We start from the raw sequence: 11,826 nt of genomic DNA, 5'->3' as shown, positions 1-11,826 counted from the left end.
GAAAACAATCCCGCACAACCAGCAGGCGGGCCGGCTGGTAAATAAAGCCCAACCAATTAACCTAACTAAACACAGGTGCAACTAATAAACAGACAAAAAGGAAAAAGGATCAGTGGCAGCTAGTAGGCCGGTGACGACGACCGCCGAGCGCCACCCGAACGGGAAGGGGAGCCACCTTCGGTAGGAGTCGTGACATGAGAGAATTATCACATTTCCCACTTAGAAAAAACAGGGTGAATCTATGATGTTTACACATACTTTTAACCCCAAACAATCAATGTGATGACGTTAAATAAACGTGGAAAACTTATTTGGATTTGCAAAAAGTCATCAACCTATGGACACAAATTTTAACTTGATTGATAATTGTTGTTGATTTCATGTTAAATTCATGGTTAGTTGACAACTCAACCAAATGCAAATCAAAACTAGACATTGAACTGAAGTCTGTGCCCAGTGGATAATCTCCTGTCAGTGACATTTAGTCTACTAACACAATGACAACATTACTCCTCTGGAGAACTGATCCTCGGTCACCCCATGGGTAATATTACACGTATTCCTCGACTGTAACAGTCCCTGACTGCAGTCTTTTCTCATTTAACAACACACAGTGAACAACACGCAGGATATACAGTGAATTCTGAAACTATTCAGACCCCTTCCCTTTTTCCACATTTTGATACTTTAAAGCCTTTTTCTAAAATTGATTAAATGAAGAAAAAAAAATCCTCATCAATCTACACACAATACCCCATATTGACAAAACTCGTTTTATATTGGAGTCCACCTGGGGTAAATTAAATTGTTTGGACATGACTTGGAAATACACACAGCTGTCTATATAAGATCCCACAGTTGACAGTGCATGTCAGAGCAAAAACCAAGACATAAGGTCAAAGGAATTGTCGGTAGAGCTCAGAGATAGGACCGTGTCGAGGCACAGATCTGGGGAAGGGTACCAAAAAATTCCTGCAGCATTGAAAGTCCTCAAGAACACAGTGGCCTCAATCATTCCTAAACGGACAGAAGGGAAGGACCTTGGTCATGGATGTGACCAAAAACCAAATGGTCACTCTGACAGAGCTCCAGAGTTCCTCTGTGCCTCGACACAATCCTGTCTCGGAGCTCTACGGACAATTCCTTCGACCTCATGGCTTGGTTTTTGCTCTGACATGCACTGTCAACTGTGGGACCTTATATATACAGGTATGTGCCTTTCCAAATCATGTCTAGTCAATTGACTTTACCACAGGTGGACTACAATCAAGTTGAAGAAACATCTCAAGGATGATCAATGGAAACAGAATGCATCTGAGCTCAATTTCCAGTCTCATAGCGAAGGATCCGAATTTGATGGGATATTGTGTGTAGATTAATGAGGTAAAAAAATAAAAATAAATCTGTTTTAGAACAGGGCTGTAACATAAGAAAATGTGGAAAAGGTCAAGGGGTCTGAGTACTTTCTGAATGCACTATAAATGCATAGTACTTATTTCATATAATGTTTTGATACATTGGTCGACTCCCATGCATTTGCAGCTCCAGTTAATTATGTCTTCAGTACTGCTAACTTGATTACCAACTATGGGGAAAAAAGGCCTTGATTCATATGAATGCAAACATTGGTGAAATTCTGAGACGATATATTAGCCACTAGAGTAATAGACATTCAAACAGCTAACATTGCAACTGGGATATTTCCTGGAGATTTGCGTCCCTATGCAATCAGAAATCATTCAATAGTGCTTGCAGCATTGAACAACCACAGAGAAAAAGTCACTTTCTTTTGGTTTCATTTCATAGAACACAGTAAATCTTTCTTTTTTTTGACATAGGAAATTGTGGCAACGTTTTTTTTTATACCAAAATCAGGGAAGTCCCAGTCAGGCCAATCATGAACACACACGTACAGTCAGGTTCTTTCAGAGACCAATCATGAACACAGGCCTACAGCCAGGAAACAGGTTTCTTGTTCAACATTCAAACAATTTTACATTCAAAGAGCACTAGCCCAAAGCTAGTCCTGTGATTTGACCACCTTCAGGTAAATTATTAATTTCATTATATCAAGACTGCATTTTATTACACTGCATAATATATATTTTCTTATTGCATTGTTTATATCACACTAACAACGTATGTGTGACATAGGCCTAAATATGGCTAATGGGGTGAAACTCGAAGCAGAACCCTTTTCTGACTCTGAGCAGGTGACAAAGATTAATTACAAACGCAAATGTTGCTCTGCAAGTGAGAACACCGAGTACATACCAAGTATATACCAGGTATACATGATGCAGATTATAAAGCATCAAGAGTGAAAAAACTGTTGTGCAGCAACTCACTGCTTTCCTGAATACAAATAATGTATACAAAATGCTCTAGTAATGCTCCATTAAGAGTAAAAAACAATGACTTCTCTGCACTGTCCTATCAGCGTAATGAACACAAGGGGAGACAGAGAGCTGGTTTCAAACGCAGGGCGCAGCAGGTGTTTATTGAAAAGGACCACAGGAGGAGGCAGATAGCTGGGTCCAGGGACAGGCAGAAGGTCATACACATGGGTCCAAAGGCAGGGAAAAGGCTAGTAACGTAATCCGGGAGATCAGGCAAAAAGGTAGATAACAGGAAAAAGTACAGGTAGGGAATAGGCAAAAAGGCGTCGTTAGTGAGGCAGGCAAAAATGATCATACATGGGAGGAGTAAATCAGAGGAAAGACAGAGCTCTGAAAGACGTATGTCACAAAACAAACAATATCTCACAGTGATGGGGGGCAAAGAACTGAACTAAATAGGGTGTGATAATGATATACAGTTGTGTGAACAGGTGATCAGAATTCAGGTGATTGGGATCTGGAGAGTGAGCTGCGTTCAGGGGATCTAGGGGTTTGAGAGTGTGAGCTGAAAAGTGGGCTGGAAAGTGAGCTGTGTTCAGGGGATCTACGTGTTTGAGTGTGTGAGTCGGAAGCAGACCTTACAATCAGATTCTGATATTTTGGAGACTCAAACGTTCGAATAGATAAAAAATTCCACCACGTTTTTGAGTGAAGCTGTGACATGTATACTAGAAAATATATATGCTTTAAGTATACTTTGGAGATACAACAAATCTAATAAAGTCTTCATGATGCCTTCATACTTTCATGCAGTCTTACATAGCTGGTTCAATCATTATTATTTCCCTTTCAACAGCATATCATGAGACCTACTCCTATCGGCAACATGTATTAAAACACAATGAAAACAATACATTTCTGGACGTGTGGTCCTCGGCCTCCCAATGGGTAAATATATACATGTTTCTCTACTTTAACTGTCAATGAACGCTGTCTGGTCTCTTTTGTCAGGAAGACTATCAATAATGTTATTAATTTTTCAAGGCTTCATTCTGTTGCAAACAGTGCATTCAGGCTGTAACACAAAAACATGTGGAAAAGTCAAGGGCTGTTTTCATACCCCATTACTTTTTCCCACATTTTGTTGTGTTACAGGCTGAATTTAAAATAGATTTGATTTTATGTCAAAGTGGAATTCAAATTGTTTTCAAATTAATACACAACGAAAAGGAGTTGCTTACTAAGACGACATTGAATGTTCCTCAGTGGCCTAGTTAGTTTTGACTTAAGTAGTCTTAAAAATCTATGGCAAGACTAGAAAATGCCTGTCGAGCAATGATCAACAACCAACTTGACAGCTTGTACAATCCAGTTGTGCAAAGCTTCACAAATCATTTGAGATTTACCCAGAAAGACTCACAGCGGTATTCGCTGACATGGGTGCTTCTACAAAGTATTAAGCTGTAACACAACAAAATGTGGAATAAGTCAAGGGGTATGAATGCTTTCTGAAGACACTATTGTCAAGATTGTTATGTCAATCCTTATCATTACCTTTATATTCATTATCGTTATCATCAGCAAATTCATCATTTATAAATACCAAATACCATGCAAATCTAATTATTGATTGCTTAAGAGAGTAAACATATTTTTGATCTGAGAACCTTTCTTCACATTGCAGGGCTGGGGCCAGGGCTAAAGCAGGGGCCAAGATAGTGGATGGAGAACACACGGACCCCCTGAGGACTTATGTGCCATCGCTGCCCTCCTGTTACCGCTGCTGGAGGCTCCCGGACGGATAACGCCAACCACTCCGCTTTCTCCCTCCCTCTGTCCCTATCTCTCTGTTTCTCTCTCTCTTTCTTTCATCATCCTGGAATTAAAGTGTGACTATGTTAATAACCTGTCAGGTCAGTTAAAAAAGATTGCTACTGGTGACACTGAAACCCAGTACTACCTGTGTCAGACTATTTGAGATATATATGGTTAAATTCAAAAAGATTTGTAATATTGATTTTGCGCGTGACTTAAAAATGTCCTTTGGAGTGGAACTTGAGGCAGAAGATTTTTCTGACTCTGGGCAGCCGACAATGATTCTGTTCAAACGCAAACGTCGGAGAAACATAACGGAGCCTTTACATTTTAGCTCTGCAACTGAGATCTTCATAAGTACAGAGGGTGCAGATCAGACATTGAGTGTGAAAAACAACATCATAGACTCTTCTCAGCGTTCCATCATATCAGATTCTGATATTTTAGACAGACGCAAACGTAGGAATAGCTTAGATATTCCACCAGATTTTGTAACATGCACACTGGAAAATATTCAGTATGTATACTTTGAAGTTTTATGTTTTATGTATACTTTGAAGCTACATAGTCACACTTTAAACCACATATATCTATTAAAGCCTTCATGACACCATCATAATGCCTTCATAATGTCCTACACTACATACATAGAAGCTTCACATATCATTTGTAAGCAAATGTCATGCTGGAAAAAGGAGGTGTGCAGATGCGGAAGCAGAGATGTGCCGACAGAAGCGAACTTTCGATGCATAATTCTGTTTAAACTAACCTAACGGACGGCGCAGAAGCTGCAAAATTAGGCTTTAGAGAGGTGGAAGGTTGCTGATTCAATCCACGGACAGGGTATAAAAACAGAACTGTGGGAACTGTTGGTCTATGATTCCAGGTACTCCCTCCTGCCGTTGTGCCCTTGAGCATGGGACTTAAACCCCAAAACTGCTCTCCATCCAGGGGTGCTGCTCTGTAGCTTATCAACTTAGCTTATCAATGATTTGTGCAGCGCCTATGAAATGTGATGAAGCAGATAATGAGGCTAAACTACTAACAATATTCAGTTAAGTAATGTACATTTAGAAGGTTATAATAGGGTCATACTCACATTGCTCCTATAACTATATTTAGCATTTCATTATCTTATATTCTGGCTTAGCTTTTTAATGCAATAAAAACTGTGACAAACTATTCAGTGATGCTTTATTTGTCCTAATGCAATCCTCATTTTAAACTATGTATTTCAACTATGGTCAAATTGTTCCCTCTTACCAAGTCAGAGCTTTGGAACAAAATGTCTTGCATCATCAGCCCAGCATTGTTAATGCTGTTTTTTTCATCCTCTTGAAAATGCACTCAGTAAATGTACTGGAATGGTCATGTCTTAAAGTAAGGTTGCCACTAAGGAACAAAGTTCAATGGGATTAACACCTAAACCTTAATGGGTGACTGACTGGAAAAACCACTGTCACTGGAGGATGAGAATGAGAGATGAATACTGTAAATTAGACCAGTGTTAACAATCTGCCTGTTTAAAAACATTCCAGAACATGTAAACAGTTCCATGATACAAGCGTGCTAATCAGAGGACAAGAGAGCATCTCATTACAAACAAAACAGAACATAGTACTTATTAATGCAGTCAATGAACACTTGATATTTATCGGTGTCAATTCTCTATGTTAAACAGCTGTAAGTATCTGAGAAAATCATTTGCGGTGCTTTCTCTGGCAATTGTTCAAAAGATTCAGCAATTGTACAATGGCAATGATGCATTATTACCAACTGGGCACAGATGTCCTTTCAATGTCTAGTTTTGATTTACATTTGGTTGAGTTGTCAACTAACAGTGAATTCAACGTGAAATCAACAACAAATGTCACCATGTCATTGGATTTAGAGTAAAAGTTGGGTGAAAAAAAAGACGAAATGCACTGATGTTGATGACTTTTACAAATCCAGTCAGTTTTCCACGTTGATTGAAAGTCATCACATGTCCCTGCATATTTATGTGGTAAAGTTCGACACTCAACACAAATACAGAAGTTAGACATGGGGATTTACAAGAAGTCACGTGATTTTCAGGAAATTTTAGGCAGAAAAGAGAAACTGATACGATGCCAAATAAATGGTAACTGGGACAGTTTTTACTTCACTGTGCTTGTTGAGACAAAGACTTTCACATGGTACCTACTTTTCCACTTAGGTATTATTTGACCCAGTTAGATTCCTCTCATTGTATTATTGGTTCATGTTGCATTTAGAATGAGAGCACACGATGACCCAAATGGGAGTAAACAAACCCCAAGCTCACTTTCCTAACCATTTGTATTTTGAGTAAATTATCTCTTCAAGGTGTTGTCTTTAATTAACTACACTGCACTCTGTTTCCTCTCAAGGTTTCTTCTCTTGCCAGTGTTGCCCGGTTTTTGAGGAGTATCTAAACTTAATTTGTGTAAAAATACAACATCAGCATAAAGACAGAGAGTGTGCAAGAAAAGATAGATGGGACTTTGTGACTTAAGTAACAAACCGGTTATATTAGTCATCACATCTACTCATCCATCTCATGTCAGGTTTAGACTCAACTGTTTCTGGCTACTGACCAACTGATTATGTTGATTTATATTTGTGCACCATCACTGCCTGTGCTGTTGACCTTTTCCACTTTCACTGTAGAAAAAAACACATACAGGAAATACTTGTTAGTGTGTGTGTGGCTCCCGTCCACAGTACACTTTTCCAAGGAGGTGTGTGGATGTTAGTGTGTGTGTGGCTCCCGTCCGCAGTACACTTTTCCAAGGAGGTGTGTGGATGTTAGTGTGTGTGTGGCACCCGTCCACAGTACACTTTTCCAAGGAGGTGTGTGGATGTTAGTGTGTGTGTGGCTCCCGTCCACAGTACACTTTTCCAAGGAGGTGTGTGGATGTTAGTGTGTGTGTGGCTCCCGTCCGCAGAACACTTTTCCAAGGAGGTGTGTGTGGATGTTAGTGTGTGTGTGGCTCCCGTTTCAAAGTTGAAACTCATTTACTGCATTTCTATACAATTAAAACATGTTAAAATTCTATTTGAAGAAGAGCAAAGACATGCAAAAATTACCCCAGCAGTTATCCCCTTGGTTGCTTTAGATTCATTAACCGCAGTCGATCTGCAAACACATAACCTATTAGCTATACAATTGTAATGTTATACCCCAGAAAGGGGTGAAATATCAGAAATGATTCACTCTGAGAAAATATTTGTGCTGACACGTCAGTGACTAAACCAAAACGGATGACATTTTTAGAACTGTATTGTTTGCATTGTAATGTATGCCGAGGCCTATAAGGAAGATAGGCCATGTGGAGATGTTCATTTTAAAACATATCTTATTTTTTAAAGTTCCTAACTTGTTTGATAAGATTAGTACAGATTTTCTCAGGGGACCACATGTGCCCCGGCCCCAAGTTTGGGAACCACTGTACTAAGCTCTCGCTTGCTTCCTCTCTATGTTTCCTCTGCTTCCTCCTGCATGCATTGCAGCTTGCCAGCCTCACCACTGAGCGCCACATCACTGTCTGTCTCAGTAGCCTACTCTCTGAAGCTAAGTTAACTTAGCAGCTTATTTTTTGCTCCTGCTGAGGTATGCAACGTTTAACGTTAGATTCTTACTTCATCCTTCTAGCTGGCAAAGCAGCCTAATACTAGCCAGAGGCAGAGCCCTTCAAAGTTACTGCAATAGAAGTTTCTGCCGGCAGCTATCCACTCACTGACTGACATATCTACACTGAACAAAACGCAACATTGGTCCCATGAGCTGTTTCATGAGCTGAAATAAAATAACCCAGAAATGTCCATTTGCACAAAAAGTGTATTTCTCTCAAATTTTGTGCACAAACTTGTTTACATCCATCTTAGTGAGCATTTCTCCATTGCCAAGATAATCCATCCACCTGACAGGTGTGGCATATGAAGAAGCTGATTAAACAGCATGGTCATTACACAGGTGCACCTTGTGCTGGGGACAATAAAAGGCCACTCTAAAATGTGCAGTTTCATCACACAACAAATTGTGAGGGAGCTTGGAATTGACATGCTGACTGTAGGAATGTCCACCAGAGTTGTTGCCAAAGAACTGAATGTTAATTTCTCTACCATAAGCCGCCTGCATCGTCGTTTTTAGAGAATTTGGCACTACGTACAACCGTTTGCTTATGTCAACGTTGTGAACAAAGTGCCCCATGGTGGCAGTGGGGTTATGGTTGGGCATGCATAAGCTACGGACAACCATCATAATTGCATTTTATCGACAGCAATTTGAATGCACAGAGTTACCATGACGAGATCCTGAGGCCCATTGTCGTGCCATTCATCGACGTGCATGACAGCGTGTTTACAGTTCCCGCCAACATCCAGCAACTTTGCATAGCCATTGAAGAGGAGTGGGACAACATTCCACAGGCCACAATCAACAGCCTGATCAATTCTATGCTAATCCATGAGGCAAATGGTGGTCACACCAGATACTGACTGGTTTTCTGATCCACGCCTCTACCTTTTTTTTAAGGTATCTGTGACCAACAGATGAATGTCTGTATTCCCAGTCATGTGAAATCCATAGATTAGGGCTTAATGAATTTATTACGTTTTCGTTATATGAACTGTAACTCTTAAATTGTTGCATGTTGCATATATATTTTTGTTCAATATATAAGCAACTATTTACCAGTTGCACTCATTCTCCAAGAGTCGTTTTTTGTTTGTTTGGAGGATATCTGTAGACACGGCAGGAGTCAAAGGGCGGTTTTAAAATGACCTTTTGTCTGACATCTCGCAAACACAATGTAAGCAGAGCCGAGCTGTGGTATTTCATTTTATGTCTCAGGCCCTCGTCTGTGCCACGAGAGGGCGGGGTTAGCCTTTTGAGAGAGTGGTGAATGTGCTACTAAAAAGGCAAATCATGTGGAGCAGGCGAACATAATGAACAAACCACTGTTCATGATTCCACTTGTTCGCGAATAGGCAGGTGCAAATAGAACAGTCTTATCTAAACTATAATCTTTATGAGCTATGATCAACGCTGGAAGCAAATTTTAGATGTTGACACGTAATTTATTTTCTTTCTTGTGTACAAAATATATTTTTTTAGTATTATTATTTTATTTCTAATTAGAAAAAAATGTCAGAGGCCCGGACCTCGGTGTACTCATATGTAGTTTCGGCCATGTGCAGAATGAAAGCCCACAAACACCCAAATGGATGTAAACAAACCACAATCTCGCTTTCTCGACCCTCTAGGTCATAGACTTCCTTCCAGTGGTTGGAACCAAAATTACTTTCCAATCGTTTATTTCTGAACAGAACCACAATTTTTTATTTCGGTTCCACTGTTCCAATCAACAAAATACACTTCTGAACCAGTTCGAACCCCAAGAAAGTATCGTTTTTCATTGTTCCTTTTTAAACCTGTGATAAACTGTTTTTTACGTTTAGCTCATTACATTACTTCACCAATCAGTGTGGATAGAGCAGGCAAGATAGTTGCTTTATATGCATGATGGACAGACAAGTGTAGCTTATGACAGAAATGTTGCTGGTAGGGAGAGAGAGAGAGAGGGTTGAGGAGCAGACTTGAAGTGCTGGGCATCTTGTTATGAAATAATTAACTGAATTAGGTCCAGAGAATTATACCTTGAAGGAGCAGCTTCTATTGAGGAACTTTGAATGTCCTTTAAGCTAGCAAGCTAACAAGCTTGTGTGAGCAGAGGACACCAGAATTAAAAACATGTCTTACCCTTTTGTAGTTAATAAATCCAACGTGAAACGTGATAACTAGGCCTATATTATCCTTAACTGGCATTGAAAAATGTTTGGATTCAACTGTTTCTGTCTGCTGACCACCTGAATATTTTGCCTCATATTTGTACACTTTCACTGTTCATGAGATATTACGTCCATTCTCAAGAGAAGCAAGTTTTATCAAAACTGTGTGTGTGAGAGAGAGAGAGAGAGAGAGTTGGTCATAATAAACCTGATCTGCTAAATTATTACCATAACTTCGATATAAAGTAGTGTACAAGACTGGCTTCCTGTTGACAGTCTTGAACTCATACATCCAATACAAACCATAAAAGGAGTGACATCGCCACCTGTGGGTAGAGAATGAGAAAAAGCGTCTGTCCACCATTTCTATTTGTGTGTGTGTGTGGTGTTTCTGAGTGCATAAATGCTTAATTTGGTTGGGGGGCCCCCCACCTCGCAGGAAAGTTAATTTCCTGCAATGTTACAGATTTTGTCATAGGGCGTAGAGAAAATGTTGCAGTTTTAAAGCAAGTTTCCTGCAATTCAATACATTTTGCCATGGAGCAGAAAGAAAAAATGTGCAGTTTTACAGAAGGTTTGCTGCAGTTCTACTCATTTTATCATGGGGTGTAGTGAAAATGTTACTGTTTTAAAGGCCCAGTGCATGCAAAAATGTGATTTTTCTGTGTTTTAGGTGGAATACTACTGTAAAATTGTGAAGTTTTCCCTTCCCTAGTCAGACCACTCTCAGACAGTCTTATCAAAATACTTGCTTGAGAAATTGCTCTTTGCTAAGAAAAAGCAATTTATTTATTATTATTTTTTATTTCTTTATGTAAATTTTTATTGAAAACAATCTCAGTAAGGTACTTACAGTTGAAGTCGGAAGTTTACATACACCTCAGCCAAATACATTTAAACTCTGTTTTTCACAATTCCTGACATTTAATCATAGTAAAAATTCCCTGTTTTAGGTCAGTTAGGATCACCATTTTATTTTAAGAATGTGAAATGTCAGAATTATAGTAGAGAGAATGATTTATTTCAGCTTTTATTTCTTTCATCACATTCCCAGTGGGTCAGAAGTTTACATACACTCAATTAGTATTTGGTAGCATTGCCTTTAAATTGTTTAACTTGGGTCTAACGTTTCAGGTAGCCTTCCACAAGCTTCCCAAAATAAGTTGGGTGAATTTTGGCCCATTCCTCCTGACAGAGCTGGTGTAACTGAGTCAGGTTTGTATCCCTCCTTGCTCGCACACGCTTTTTCAGTTCTGGCCACAAATTTTCTATGGGATTGAGGTCAGGGCTTTGTGATAGCCACTCCAATACCTTGACTTTGTTGTCCTTAAGCCATTTTGCCAGAACTTTGGAAGTATGCTTGGGGTCATTGTCCATTTGGAAGACCCATTTGCGACCAATCTTTAACTTCCTGACTGATGTCTTGAGATGTTGCTTCAATATATCCACATAATTTTCTTTCCTCATGATGCCATCTATATTGTGAAGTGCACCAGTCTCTCCTGCAGCAAAGCAACATGATGCTGCCACCCCCGTGCTTCACGGTTGGGATGGTGTTCTTCGGCTTGCAAGCCTCCCCATTTTTCCTCCAAACATAATGATGGTCATTATGGCCAAACAGTTCTATTGTTGTTTCATCAGACCAGAGGATATTTGGTACCAAAAAGTACCATCTTTGTCCCCATGTGCAGTTGCAAACCATAGTCTGTTTTTTTAATGGCAGTTTTGGAGCAATGGCGTCTTCCTTGCTGAGCGGCCTTTCAGGTTATGTCGATATAGGACTCGTTTTACTGTGGATACAGATAATTTTGTACCTGTTTCCTCCAACATCTTCACAAGGTCCTTTGCTGTTGTTCTGGGATTGATTTTAACTTTTCGC

At 39.6% G+C, this 11,826-nt stretch overlaps 1 long non-coding RNA gene across 1 annotated transcript; it reads left to right on the top strand.

The window, feature by feature from the left end:
* Positions 1–1,999: 1,999 nt before the first annotated feature.
* On the top strand, positions 2,000–5,336 carry LOC118944842 (uncharacterized). The gene is made up of 3 exons (XR_005040213.2): positions 2,000–2,047; positions 3,196–3,287; positions 4,024–5,336. It is a non-coding gene; the product is annotated as an uncharacterized LOC118944842 (long non-coding RNA).
* Positions 5,337–11,826: the final 6,490 nt, after the last annotated feature.

This window comes from Oncorhynchus mykiss, chromosome 28 (assembly GCF_057628025.1).
Source record: "Oncorhynchus mykiss isolate SJ-2025 chromosome 28, ASM5762802v1, whole genome shotgun sequence".
In the NCBI taxonomy this organism is placed as follows: domain Eukaryota; kingdom Metazoa; phylum Chordata; class Actinopteri; order Salmoniformes; family Salmonidae; genus Oncorhynchus; species Oncorhynchus mykiss.
The sequence above is the reverse complement of the archived record's forward strand: the minus strand, read 5'-3'. Positions and strand labels throughout refer to the sequence as shown.